Here is a 14,033-nt window from a genome sequence, read left to right on the forward strand (position 1 = left end):
TTTTTAGTCGCGGTCTCACTCTGTCACCCAGGCTGGTGTGCAGTGGCATGATCACAACTCACCACAACCCCGACCTCTTGGGCTCAGGCAAACCTTCCGCCTCAGCCTCCCAAGTAACTGAAACTACAGGCGCACGCCTCCACATCCAGCTAGTTTTTTAATTTTTCATAGAGACAGGGATCTCACTTTGTTACCCAAGCTGGTCTCAAACTCCTGGGCTCAATCCTCTTGCCTCTGCCTCCCAGAGTGCTGGGTTTACAGGCATGAACCACCACACCGGGCAAGAGTCTACTTCTCACAGAGTCCTGGGACTCACTCTGGCAGTGCTGGTGAAACCCATCTGGGAATTGGAGTTGCTACTTCGAGTGCTATTTTAATAGTGGCTGGATTTTTGGTTTTTTTTTTTTTTTTTTTTTTTTTTGCACCCCCCCCCACCTTTAATAAGGGCAGCTGAATAGGAAGGAAGAGCTCACTCTTGACTTATCTTAGGAAAGGTGCATCAGCACAGATGACTCACCCCCAAGAGAGAGCTCCCCCACCCCAATGCCCCCTGGGTGAGTTTCTGCAAAGCACCTCTACCTATCCACCTGCGGCTGACCCGGAGGGCCTGTCCCAATGTGACTTTGAACTCTCCTGTTTTAATAAAATTTAATGTAAAATTTTTCATTCTACTGTGTAGTATCGCTGGGCCTTTTAATTTAAAAGTTAAGGAATTGGACTGCAAATATTTAAGTATATTTCAGGAACACATCAGGTTCAAACTGTGGCTGTGAAGATGAAAGTGATACACCAGGGTGAGGGACAGGGGAGTGTCAGGGGAGGGGACTGTAAGCACTGCACTCAATGAAAGGAACAGTATTCCTCTTTAACAATGAGGATTTTGTTTTCCTCTTCCAGAATTTCCTAAAAATTAATCTCTAGGGTGGAAAACAACATTTAAGGGATACATTGTATACACAGCAAAGGGAGCAAGATCCTACGGTAACCCCCTGAGCCACTTCAACATTGTTCTAGGACTTAAGCCAGGGCCTCTTCCTTAAGTCAGCGGTTCTCAGCCTTGGTCACATACCCCAACCACCTGGCAAGCTTTGAACACTCTTGTTTAACAGGTTGTGGCGGGACCAAGCATCCGTGGTTTTTAAAGCTCCCCAGGTGATACCAGTGTGCAGTCAGGACTGAGAACTGCTGTGCTGGACCATTAGACACTATGGTGAAGGAAAGTAACCATGCCCCAGGAGAGCTTACAGTCAGAATGGGGAGACCAATTCATTAATCACGTAATTAATTAATTAATTGCAACTGTGATCAATGCTGCTGCCCACTTAAATTTCTGGAGGGTTGGCGACATCTCACTGAAACTATAACCCGAAGGAAGGGTAGACATGAATGAGAGGAAAGTTGGGAAAAGAGCATGTCAGGCAGAGGGACCAGCCTGTGCAAAGGCCCTGGGGTAGGAAAGGGCTTGGAGTATCTAAGGATTTGAAAGGCTGATTGGAGTTGTGAGCAAGCGGGTGGGAGGTCTGAGATTGGAGAGCAGGGGTGGCCTGCCACTCATTGTCAGCCTGCCGTGAGTCCATCTGACATGCTGTCAGTATTTGAGCCGCTCTGATATTGATGTGAAAGGCCCACACTCCCGTGTTCTGGGATGAGCAGACGAATAAAGGCCTGACCAAGTGGTCTGTCATATTATACCTCATAAGGGTCAGGCCAGGACCCCCCTCCTCTAGCGTGTGAAAGTTATTCTTTTCTCGGCCTCCATAGCGTTGGAGGTAGGGCATTTTAAAAAAGAGCAGAGATGCTTAGAGAAAGAATAGGAGTTTTCCTTACATCTAAAAAGCTTCCAGGGCTGGGTGTGGTGGCTCATGCCTGTAATTTCAGTACATTGGGAGGCCGAGCCTAGAGGATTTCTGGAGCTCAGGAGTTTGAGACCACCCTGGACAACAAAGCAAGACCTTGTCTCTACAAAAAATAAAAAACACAAAAAAATTTAAAAAGCCGGGTGCAGTGTCTCACGCCTATAATCCCAACACTTTGGGAGGCTGAGGCAAGAGGATTATCAGAACCCACGGGTTTGAGACCAGCCTGGGCAACATGGTGAGACCTTGTCTCTACAATAAACGAAAAAAAAAAAATTAGCCGAGCATGACAGCGTATGCCTATAGTCCCAGCTACTTGGAAAGCTGAGGCAGAAGGATCACTTAAGCCCAGAAGTCCCAGGCAGTGGTGAGCCGTGATCATGCCACTGCATTCCAGCCCGGGCACAACAGAGTGAGACCCCCAACTCTTAATAATAATAATAATAATAATAATAATAATAATAATAATAATAATAAACGTCTAGTCCTCAGTTGAAAATTGCATCTTCTTCCTTCATCTCTATGTTGAGTGATTGGTCCTCTGGTGACTGGAGCCTGAGATTTCCCACTGCACTGGTTGCTCTCTCTGTGGTTTCTCAGATGCTCTGTAGATCCAGTCTCACATTTAATTTCTCCTCCTCTCCGTTCTCCTCCATCTCCCGCCCCCTGCTCCTTTTTCTCCTTTTAAAAATCTGGGCCAATTTCGAATGGACTGTGGGTGGCATGGAGGGAATTCTTCGCACCTCATTTGGTCCCACTTCCCGTTTCTGAAGGCTCATCGTTTATATCCTGTGTCCCTCCCTTTCCCTGGCTTCACCCCCCCTCCGCCCTCCGTCTGGGGCGATGTGAACTGTGCTTTTCATTCGATGCCTTGTGGTGGAGGAGAACCTTTCTTCTTTGATTTTGGGTTGTTAGATACTCATTTAAAGTGCTCACTTCTGTATGTTAGTCTTTCCCTCCCCAAGATTTGAATCTTCATTCCCCCTTAACTAGACAACAGTGTGACGTGTGAAAGCAGTATTTGTCACCGCCATTGTACAGAAGGGAAACCGAGACTCTGACAGTAGTGTGGGGTAGTAGAAGATGCTGGCTTGGCCTGGAGGCTTGCTGGCTGTGGACCCTTGAAAATCACACACCCTTCCAGGCTGCTTCCTCATATAGAAAGGAGATGCCACAGAGATTGAAGCATGGTAAGAGGTCAAGAACCAATGTCATCCTGATTCAGAACCTCCTTTCATAGCTAGAGTATGCCATGGTCCTTTCTGTCACAGGACCTTTGCACAGGTTATTCATAGCACCAGCAACACCCTTTCTCTCCATTCCCTCCTTACTTTGCTTCACTAGTTTTTTCTTAGGACCCATATTAATTCCTTAGGAAAACCCCACTGATGCTTTTCCACACCTTCTGGCATGTTCTGTTATAGCAGTAGCCGTGCTTCTTTAGATCACCACTATTATAGTTATTTCTGATTTGTTCATGTTGCTTTCCCCCACTAGACTATAAGCTCCTTGAAGGCAGGGAACACATTGGTCTTGCTCAACTGTTTTATGCTCGTGCCTTGTACTTGTCTGGAACACACCTAGCTATCATTGGATGGGTGACTGGATGGTTGGGTGGATGGATTTCATTGTGTTTCCTTTCCCTTAACTCCAGCCAATAGTCCCTTCCTAGAGAATTGTAACTATCTGTTTGTCTCTCTTGAGCCTCTTTGAAGAGGAACCCATCTTTAGAAGCCTAGAGTCTAGCCCCATGCCTGACATACAGTAGATGGCCAATAAGCATTGACTGTGTGGTTGTCTAAGCATAACTCTTGCCCATGAGACAGGCAGTTCTAAGGACTCATGCTGCCACAGGAAAGCCTGGTGAGTTATTTTCACACACTGAGGGTAAGGACAGTGGATTTATTCCTAGAAACTGCGTAGAGGGCATTCCTGCTTCCCACCCAGTGCCATGGTTTGTCTCTTCAGTAAGGTCTACTATTCAGGTTGCCAGTTACTGTATTGATTTATTTGTACATAAACAGTTATTCTCTGTAAGCTTCTCTTCGCCAACATTCAGAGATAATGATATACAATCTTTGTAACATTACAGACGTTGCTTCAAAACACTCTGTTGCTATAGGAATGTTTGTGATGTGCTTATCGCTAGAATTTCATGAGCAGCAAACTCCAAAATTGCAGATGATTTAGCGTTTGAAGCAGGGAGTGAGACTGTATGTGTGTTTGCATTTAAAAAAACAAAACAAAACAAGCAAGCCTTGGAAAGGGAAGATATTCTTCTGCAGAGTTATCGTTTTCTAAAGTTTAAAATAAGAACCACTTAAAAGCTGAGAGTTTAGAGGAATGAGCACTTTCTCTTAAACATTCAGATGGGTGAAAATGACTAGTAATACCTCCCTCAAGCATTAAGGCAATAGGCAGTTGAAGGGCTTTTTTTGGAGCTGGCTGTCACAGACAAAGGATTTCTCAATTTTTTTAAAAAAATCATTTTTATAGCATTAAACAGTAGGAATGAACACCAGCAGCCCTCTTGACATTTTGAAAATGATTAATTTTCTGAAATATCCCAGTCCATTTTAATAGATGACTTTTTGTTCTTATTCAAGGAGGGAGCTATGGCCCAGGTTGCCATAGTTCGGGTTGGGAAGTTCATGGTGGAGGCGGACAGGGCTCCAGGAAAAGCTTTCTATGAGCCACACGCTTTGCTACCTGAACACAGCAAGTGGGTGCCACCACCTGTCTCCAGACACCCAGAGCCATGCTTTCCCAAAGCCCCTGCTATAATTCTCCTTCCTGGAGGGGGACTCTCTCAACTCACTTTTTGTAGTCCAGAGAGTGAATTTCAAATCACTTGTGTACCTTTCTCCCTGAACTAAGATGCCAGCTAGACATCTTAGGAAAGTTGTGCTACGCATAAGTCTTTACGATAGCAATACTACCCAACTGTGGTTCAGGAGTGGTGCTCTCTGCAAACTGTCTACTGGCCTGTGAGATAAATACAGAAATTGAGAGTAAGAGCTTAGAAACTTTCATACCAATTTGACAGAAGAATCTGTTGAATTGTATAGTAAAAATGTAAGCCTACATTTGGCACCAATATCTTTACATTTTTCTAACAGTTCATCTTTAAGTTTTATTTTTTATTTATGTATATGTATATATATTTTTTAGAGACAGGGTCTTGCTCTGTCACCCAGGCTGGAGTACAGTGGCATGATCATAGCTTACTGCAGCCTTTAACTCTTGGGCTCAAGTCATCCTCGTGCCTTAGCTTCACGAGTGGCTAAGACTATAGGCTCAGCCATGGTCAGACCATTGTCGCCATTGCCTTACTGAGCTATGGTGTGACCATGTGCTCTTTGAGCTATGGCTAGGCCATTTTTTTCTTAAGCTTTGGTCCCTTCCCCTACCTTGGGGAGGTGAATCTCCTCTTTCTCTCTTTCTTTAATTTACTTTCTAATCTAAAAAAAGACTGTAGGCACATGCCACCACACCCAATTAATTATTTGTTTATTTTATGAAAGTATTCATCTGTAATGGTTTGGAAATTAAAATAAACTGATCCTTCATCACAAATAGTTTGAGAAGCACAGTTTTATAGCACTTTGTAAGCTGCTGCAGCTCCCCGTGAGGCAAGTAGGCTGTTGAGTGGATTTTGAGAAATCATAGCACTTACCAAATTATATTTGTAATAAAACACAGCTCTCTCTTTCTCTCTCTCTCTCTCTCTCTCTCTCTCTCTCTCTCTCTCACTCTCGCTCTCGCTCTCTCACTCTTCTGTTTCCTGAGAGCAGGGACTGTTGTAATCCATCTCTATGTCTCATTCTTCAGTGCCCTGCCTATTCCCCGTTGCATGAGAGTGGGTAAGGCCAGCCTCGGAAACTCCCCGGGATGTCAGATAGTGTCCTCTGCAGTGATGGAGAGCAAAGAGCAGACAAAGAGGAAGTGACCTTCCCCTCTTCTTTTCCTGCAGAACCAGGTCTCCTCTTCCCACCTGTCCAGCAGCATGAAAGCAGCATGACTGGCCAGCCACAGGAGAATCCCCCAGAGCCAGGCCCCCAACTCAGCCATCTACTGCGGAGGTCAAGGTGAGCTTGCTTTCCTTCTTCTGGAAGGCAGAGGAATTTTTAACAAATTGTATATACTTTTGTAATCTCTTGCCATGAGCTGGAAGAATGGGGTTTTCGAGGACAAGGACAGTCTTTAAAAGCATGTTTCAGCCCAACAGGGTAAAATGTTCTCAATTTGGTTAAAAAAAGAGGTCAGTGTGGAGCAGAAGGGATGCTGAGTTGAGTGTCTGGGATGGAGTTCTCACTATTCCTCCATCATCTCCTGGATCTGGGACCTTGGACAGGTCTTTTAGGGCTGGGGTATCCAGGGAATTTTGGATGAAAACAGTATCTGAGATAGGATAGAATTGGCAAGACTGCTCAGTCCATGGTCTACTTCCAGAACCTTCTAGACAGATTCCTGTCCCACACAGAGTCATAAGGGGCCTTAGACGATCAATCAGGCCAATTTACAACCAATGTTGGGCAGTTAATTATTAGGAAGTTCTTTCTAATATTGGACCAAATTCTGCCTCTCTGTGATTTCTGTCTGTGGGTCTCTGCTCTGCAGTTTGGAACCACAAGGACTGGGCTTTCCAAGACTCGTCCACATGCATGTCTATTTGGGTTTGAAGATGGCTGTCATGGCTCTGCCTTCATTTTTTATACATTCTCTCTAGAGACTGGTACCACTCACCTTTACTTCTCATCCCCTCCATGTTGGGAAGGGCATTATTACCTCTAATGTCTGCCCCGCCAGGTGCTTTTGCAACCTGGGGTGTCTTCAGCAGAAAGTCATTCATTCACCATTCATTCTTCAGTAGATATTTAGATCTCCTTTGTGATAGGCATTGTGCTAGACTCTGGAGATATAACAGGAAAGAGTCTCTCTTTTTTTTTTTCTTTTTTTTTATAATCAGTATTTTTTTATTATGATGTTGTGGGGTACAGTTAAGGGTTAGGTATATAAGAGTCTCTCTTTTTTTAAGGCAAAATAGGTTTGGAGCCTTGGAGAGAGTTTGAAATATGCATTGAGCTACTTCAGTATGCTCCTTTTTTTACATTTATCTCTTCAATTTTTTTCTCAAGTGTTCCATAAGTACTTGAAAAAAAATGTGTATTCTTTAATCATTGGATATAGTTTTCTATATACTATTATTAAAATAAGTTAGTTCATTGTGTCACTTAAATGATCTCTCTTTTTCTGATTTGTCTGATTAATCTGTCAACTATTGAGACAGGTATGTTAACATCTGCCATTGGATTTGTCAGCTACTCCTTGCAGTGCTGAATTTTTGCTTTATATATCATTAGGCAATGCTGTTTGGTTCATAGATGTTTAGAATTGATGTATTTTATTAAGTAATTAGGATTTATTTCTACCAACTTGATATACTTTTAGTTTTTTTCTGTCCTTTCTTTTAGGTTGTTTTTTTCCCCCTTCATTCCATTTTCCATCTTATTTGTGGTTACCTCTGCTTTTTTTTTTTTTTTCTTTAGAGACAGGGTCTTGCTGTATTGTCCAGGCTAGCCTTGAACTCCTGGGTTCAAGCAATCCTCCTACCTAGCCTCCCAAGCAGCAACTACCCCAGCTATTTTAATAAGCACACTCAAAGTCTAAAACTAACCAGTGCCTTTCTTTTCCTCCCAAACAATACAAGAACTGTAGATTGGTTAAATTCTTTTTTTTTTTTTCCTTTGGAGTGGAGTGGAGTGGCTGAAGTGCAGTGGCATGCTTACAGCCACCCTCGCATCAACCTGTTGGGCTCTGGTGATCCTTCCACCTTAGCCTTCCAAGTAACCGGAACTACAGGTGCATGCTACCACACCCTGCTAATTTTTTATTTATTTTAGAGACACGGTCTCACCAAGTTGCCTGGGCTGGTCTCAAACTTGCAGGCTCAGACAATCCACTTGGCTTGGCCTCCTAAAATGCTGGGATGACAGAATGAGCCACCAAGCCAGGCCCATTTGTTTAATTCTAATCACTACCTCTTCTGACTTATATGCTGTTGTTATCCTGTGTTTTCATTCCACCCTATTTTTTCCCCTACAAGTTAGGCATCATTGTTTTATACATTGTTTGTATAGATTTTACCCACACATTTCTCAATATCTTTTCTCATTGTTTTTTCATGAATATGGGATCATTCTCCTTCTGCCTGAAATAAATATTTTGGCATTATTCTATAGTGAGGGTATGTTGGTGGTAAACACTCTAAAGATTTTTTTGTTTTTTGTTTTATTTTAGGTTTTTGTTGGTTTGAAATGTCTTTGTTTTGCTCTCAGCTTTGGAAGATATTTTTACTGGATATGTTAAGTCATTGAAGCCTTTATTCCACTGACTCCAGCGCTGAATGTTGCTGTTGAGAAGTCAGTTGTCTGTCATTCCTCTATAAGTAATCTGGCGACATTAAAGATTATTTTCTTTAGATTGTTTTCTTTGGTACTTTGTAGCTTCATTACCATGTGTCTAGCTGTACATTTTTTTGTCTTTATTCTTCTTGGGTTTCACTGGGATTCCTGGAACTAATGATTTGTATCTTTCAACAGTTCTGGAGAATTCTCACCCTTTATTTCTTTGAATATTGCCATCTCCCTATTCTCCCTAATATCTCCTTCTGGAATTCCAGTTAGACTTATATTAGATCATCTCACTCTATTCACCACTAGTTTATATTTTCATCTCTTTGTCTCTCTGTGCCTAACTCTGAATAATTTCTTCAGTTCTATCTTCTATTTAACTGATGTGTTCTGTGTCTTAAATGCTGTTTAATCCATTGAGTATTTTCTTTTCACTTCCTTTATTTGTCATGTATACAAGTTCTAGTCCATTATTTTTCAAATCTATTTGATAATTTTTCTGGTCTCTCATTTCTTGCTCATTTTTAAAGATTTCTCTTTTATTTCTTTAACATACTGAATTTTCTATTTAGAAATTTTACAATTTTATGTCTGTTAATTCCAGAATCTGAAGTCTTTGCAGGTCTGATTCTGCCATCTGTTATTTCTGCTGGCTAGTATTCCTAGTGGCTCGTTTCCTGTAACTGCTCATTTTCCTTGGAACTTTATCTTCAGGAATTACCTGGGGTGTGGATCAAAGTTGTCTTTTCCAGAAAGGATTTGCATTAACTTCTGTTAGTTGTCTGGCAGGGGCCTACCAACCAAAAATCACTTTAAACTAATTCTTTACTTAAGGGTATTCTAGCCACCCAAGTAACATAATTCAGACTACAAACCTGTGAAATCCATCTTATGGTTACAAAGTTTTTAGAGGGTTTTTCCCCCATTCTGCCCTGTCCAAGGTCACATTTCCTTGCAGTTCCCTTCTATGTTGTGCATTTATGTCTCATTCAACTAGAGTAGAGCTATTTGAAGACCCATCTTTATGGAGAGGTCTCTCCAGGCTTTTACCCAGTGCAATTATCATTAGGAACCTTGGAATCTCCAGGGTTCAGCAGAAACCCTCAAGGCAAAAGTCAGCTTTGATCCTAACTTACCTCCCAAGGTTCCTGCTTTTGGTTTCTTTTTACTCTTGAGAGAATCTTTCCATTTGTACTAGTTCAGCAATGTGTGTCTAGCCATGATATCCAAAATTTTACCAGCATCTTAGTTGTCTCAATTAGAAAGGGTAAGATATCTAGTCTGCCATATTGCCAGAAAGTGTATCTTTTTTTCCTCTTCACAGTACCCTGTTGGGCAGGAAATTCTACTCCTTTTTCACAGAAAAATGAATCAAAGCTCAAAGAGGTTAGATAAGTGGCTACAGTCACAGGCCTAACAGACGAAGGACCAGCAGAGAGTGTGTCCCTCTCCTATCTTTTCCTTCCACATTCCCTCTCCCCAGAATAACTGTCGACCATACGTGGGAGTGGGGAATGAGCTGTATACTCACAAAGGATATGAGTTTTTAACCAAAATGCTTTAAATAGCTGGACAGCTTTGTAAAATTTGTTTATGAGTCTATTGTTTATCTTCCTTGAGAGAGGAAATGGCTTCTGCATATTTTGTGGCTTGTTTCTCCAGCGGTCACCAACAACTTGCCTGCCTCACTCTGCAAAGGGCTCCTGGACCCGAAGCCACATCCCACATGCCTTCTCATCCAGACCCTGACTTTCTCTTCTTCTCACATCCTTCCCTTCCTTTTGCCTCTTCTTCCCTTCCCTCTCTCCCCATCCTTCCTGCTACTGGTTTTTCTGTTTCATGGTGGTGTGCTTTTCATGGGAGGACAGGCTACAGAGTTCTGGGGGCTTTGAGGGCTTTAGGGGCCAGGAGAAAGAGCTTGAAGTTTGAACCTAGCTCTGCCACTTACTATCTTAATCTCTTTAGCTTCAGTTTCTTTGTCTGTAACATGGGGACAGTAGACAGAGCTGTTCAAGGACAACACGAGATGATGCTTGTAGAGCTTACAACACAGAGCTTGGACATCAGACGCATTCAGTCAGTAGTAGTTAATATTATGACTGAGAACAGACTACTTCAAGGCCCAGTGCTCTTGTTCAGTGATGCTTTTAAATAGACACCGCTGGTTTATAAAATGGGGTGAAAATGGAGGCAGATGTCTAAGGAAATGTGGGACTCCCAGCCTCGCTATTATGCTCTTCAAACGGAGGTGTTTTAAAAAATAATTTGAGAGAAGCTAGACCATACTGGTCTGGTCAGTATTTGCGGAGGATATAAACCGGGGTTTCTGCAAATGGAGCCAAGACCCCCAGTCTCCTGATCCTGGTCTTCCCTTTGAGTTGTGCCCTGTGTCATGGTGGGCCTGGAGCTGCATGCACCACTCACTATGACAGTTTTCCCTTGTAGAGTCCCAGGTCAAGAGTTGGCACTACTGCTCTATGGACACACCTCCAGTGGTGTTGGGGAAAGGGAGAAGGGTCTTCAATGCCCATTTAGTGCCATTCATATAGCTGGCACAAGACTTTTCACTTCACATGCTCCCTGCAAGTAATTGGCTTCGTGTAACCCCAGATTTGTGTCACTTCCTGATTTGATGCCTATCAGACATCAACTCTTTTTTCAGCACCTGCTATTCATAGTGCTCTGTACAGCAGGCAAGTGGTATTTTTAAAATACATAGAGTAGCCAGGCTCGGTCGCTCAGCCTGCAATCCTGTGCCTTGGGAGGCTGAGGTGAGTGAATTGCCTGAGCCTGCGGGTTCGAGACCCACCTGGGCAACTTGGTGAGACCTCATCTCTACAATAAATCAAAAAATCAGCTGGGTGTGGTAGCACGCTCCTGTAGTTCCAGCTACGTGGAAGGCTGAGGCGGAAGGATCGCTGAAGCCCAGCAGGTCAAGGCTGCAGTGGCCGGGAGCGGCCACCGCACTCCAGTCTGGGCAACAGAGTGAGACTCCAACTCAAAAAAAAAAAAAAAAAAGTACATAAAGTTGCTTTGAACCAAAAACTGCTCTAAAACTTAAAGTCTGCAAAAAACAAGTAGACATTATAACCAAAAAACACATAAAAGATAAAGTATCTTCGTAAGATTGTCAGGCATTCAGAGTGGATATCTAAGAAGAAAAAGCACTGTGCCCTTGAGTGGTCAGGGAAGACTTCTTGGAGGAGGTTGGCAGAGGAAGATTTGAACTGGCCCTATGGAGCAGGTAGGAGAGCTGGATAGAGAAGGAGCCTTGTGCATGCTTGGTATAGAATTGGTGTGAACTGGGGTTTAGAGAGCCCACAGATGGCCTTGGTGGCCCTCTTGGAGAGCCATCTCCCATTATCAAAAATCCTAAGACGTGCTGCAGCTAATGTTGGATCTTATTTCAACAGGCTTCCCACATGTGTTCATCACTCACAGCTGTGTCTATCACTTACAGCTAATGAAACAGAGGTCTTAAAAGGGTTTGTACATGGCTTCTGTCCCTCTGACTAATGCTTCAATCCATCTGGGCCAACAGCTCACTTTTGTAAAACAGAGATGGCAACTTTCTTTAAAAGATCAGTCTTCTGAGAGCAACCAGAAGTAATCTTCTGGAGCCAACCTCTTGTCTTTTTTTCCAAGCAGGGATGTCGTTGAGTTCAGTAGGGGGCTTCTTTGTTCTCCTGATTCCCAAGGTGATGTCCTAAAGATTCTTGACCCTGCTGAGTGGCCAGGCCTGTTTGCCTGGTGCTATAAATGCCCAGCCCCACCCATGCCCCATCCCACCGGCAAACCTCAAAGTCTACGAACAGCCTCTGTCTCGATAATGATTCATTCTTCCTGCCCCTCCTCCCTTCTAGTGACTCAGAGCTGTGAGCCAAGACTGAATACTTACCGTATCCAACTGGTCTTGCCCATGGAGCACTCACCAGGTAGATGAAGCATTCTTCATCAGATGTCACCCCAGGTGGAGTTCTCCTTGTCAGCTAGCCCTGTGCAATGCAACAAGGGCTTGTTCTAGATGCAGATGGGGACAGAACCAAGATGTTGGGACATATCATGTCTGGGGCTACTGGAGGAGTTTGGGGTGCCACGTTCATTGTGGGTGTAGAAACAGGAGGCACCCCAGGCAAAGAGCACCCGTGCTTGCAGAGCCTTATAAAAGCAGATAGAGCCATGTACAGTGGCTCACCCCTGTAATCGCAACACTTTGGGAGGCAGAGGTGAGAGGATTGTCTGAGCTCAGTAGTTTGAGACCAGGCCGAGCAACATGGCGAGACCTCGTCACTACAATAAATCAGAAAATTAGCCAGGTGTGGTGGTGCATGTTTCTGGTTCCAACTACTTGGAAGGCTGAGGTGGAAGGACCACCTGAGCCCAGCAGGTCGAGGCCACAGTGGCTGTGAGCATGCCACTGCACTCTAGCCTGGGCAACAGAGTGAGAGACTCCGACTCAAAAAAAGAAAAATCTTATGGAAATATATTCTGAATTGAGTCTTTAGGACTGCTCTGGAGATTAGCCATCAGCTCCATCTCACTGTTGGGTGGTCAGCTTCTAAAAATATTTCATCATATTTATTATTCCAATCATACCCATTATTCTATTTTTTTAATTACAGCATTATAGCTAGAGCTTAAATCTTCTCTGATACTCTTCTCCCTCACACTCTCTTTCAAAAGATGGCACAACTAAGACTGAAACCCAGGCATCCTGGTACCCAGCACTCTTCCATACCCCTCCCAATCCCCCCGCAGCCCGGGATCCTTAGGGATCAGGTATCAGTGGCGGGAAGCCCCTCTCAATATCCCAGCCTGGGACTGTTGGGTGCCCTGGCATGGGCAGGGTCTGGGGAGGTTCGTCCAGTGGAACCTTAGCAGGTCCGAGCCAGGAGAGATCCTTGGCGCTCATCGGGTCCAACCTCCTCATTCTGCAGAAGCTGCATCCAAGGTGCAGGGAGGGGAAGTCATTTGCCCAGCAAGGTCGCAGGGCCAGTCTCCTTTTCTGTTTGGTCCGAGTTATCTTTATGTTGGGTTTGCATTTCCTGAATACATAGTAACTGTGGAGGGGAGGGGGGAGGGCAGGGGAAGTGGGCTTAAAAGAACGCTGTCTGAGAATGTTTAGATTTCCTGTGACTGTCCCCTGAAGAGGGAGATAATCTGTGTGCGCGTAATCAAGAGGAGAGGGGGAGACTTGGTCTGGGTCCAGGAGACCAGGGTGGAGGGAGAAGAAGGAGGATAACGTGACAGCTAGTCAAAGAAAGCTGTGACATTTTTATCGATGAAATAGAAACAAGCAGGGGTTTGTTTCTTTGTACTTCAGTGATGCCTTCTTGTTTGTATTTTTGGAGAAGACTCGAGTCATGTGGAGGCTCTGGACTCCTGGTGCAGTGGTTTGTGGTCTTCAGAGGCTTTTTGGCCTAGAACTGGGTACCTTCGCCTCTCATCTCCCTTGAGTTGGCTTCTACCAGCACGTGTGATTCTTTGGAAATCTCTTCCTCAGAGCTTCCTTAGCGTATCTCAAAATGAGAATCAAACAAAAGGTATGAGAATGCCCACCCCAAAACTGTAAGGGTTAGATAGGTCTTGTTTTCTCTTTCACAGCCTCTGTGAGGCTGGCATGAGCTCTGAGGGAGTCCACCAGGGAAGGCTCATTTGTCCATCAGATCAGGTGGCACACATGGCCACAGAAGCCATTGGAGACCTGCTTCCCTGGAACAGCCCTGCCAGACAGTGTCCCCAATTTCTTAAAGGGGGCTGTCAT

General features: G+C 44.1%; 1 protein-coding gene across 1 annotated transcript in view; it reads left to right on the top strand.

Annotated features, from left to right (window-relative positions):
• The window catches only part of TRERF1 (transcriptional regulating factor 1), a 223,193-nt gene that overhangs the window by 145,252 nt on the left and 63,908 nt on the right, over positions 1-14,033 (top strand). Inside the window, exon 4 of the mRNA XM_008062571.2 lies at positions 5,830-5,944. The gene's annotated coding sequence lies outside the window, so the exon portion shown is untranslated. The remainder of the gene's footprint in view (positions 1-5,829; positions 5,945-14,033) is intronic.

The sequence above is a fragment of the Carlito syrichta genome, unplaced genomic scaffold (genome assembly GCF_000164805.1).
Source record: "Carlito syrichta isolate Samal-C Ts95f unplaced genomic scaffold, Tarsius_syrichta-2.0.1 Scaffold305755, whole genome shotgun sequence".
In the NCBI taxonomy this organism is placed as follows: Eukaryota; Metazoa; Chordata; class Mammalia; order Primates; family Tarsiidae; genus Carlito; species Carlito syrichta.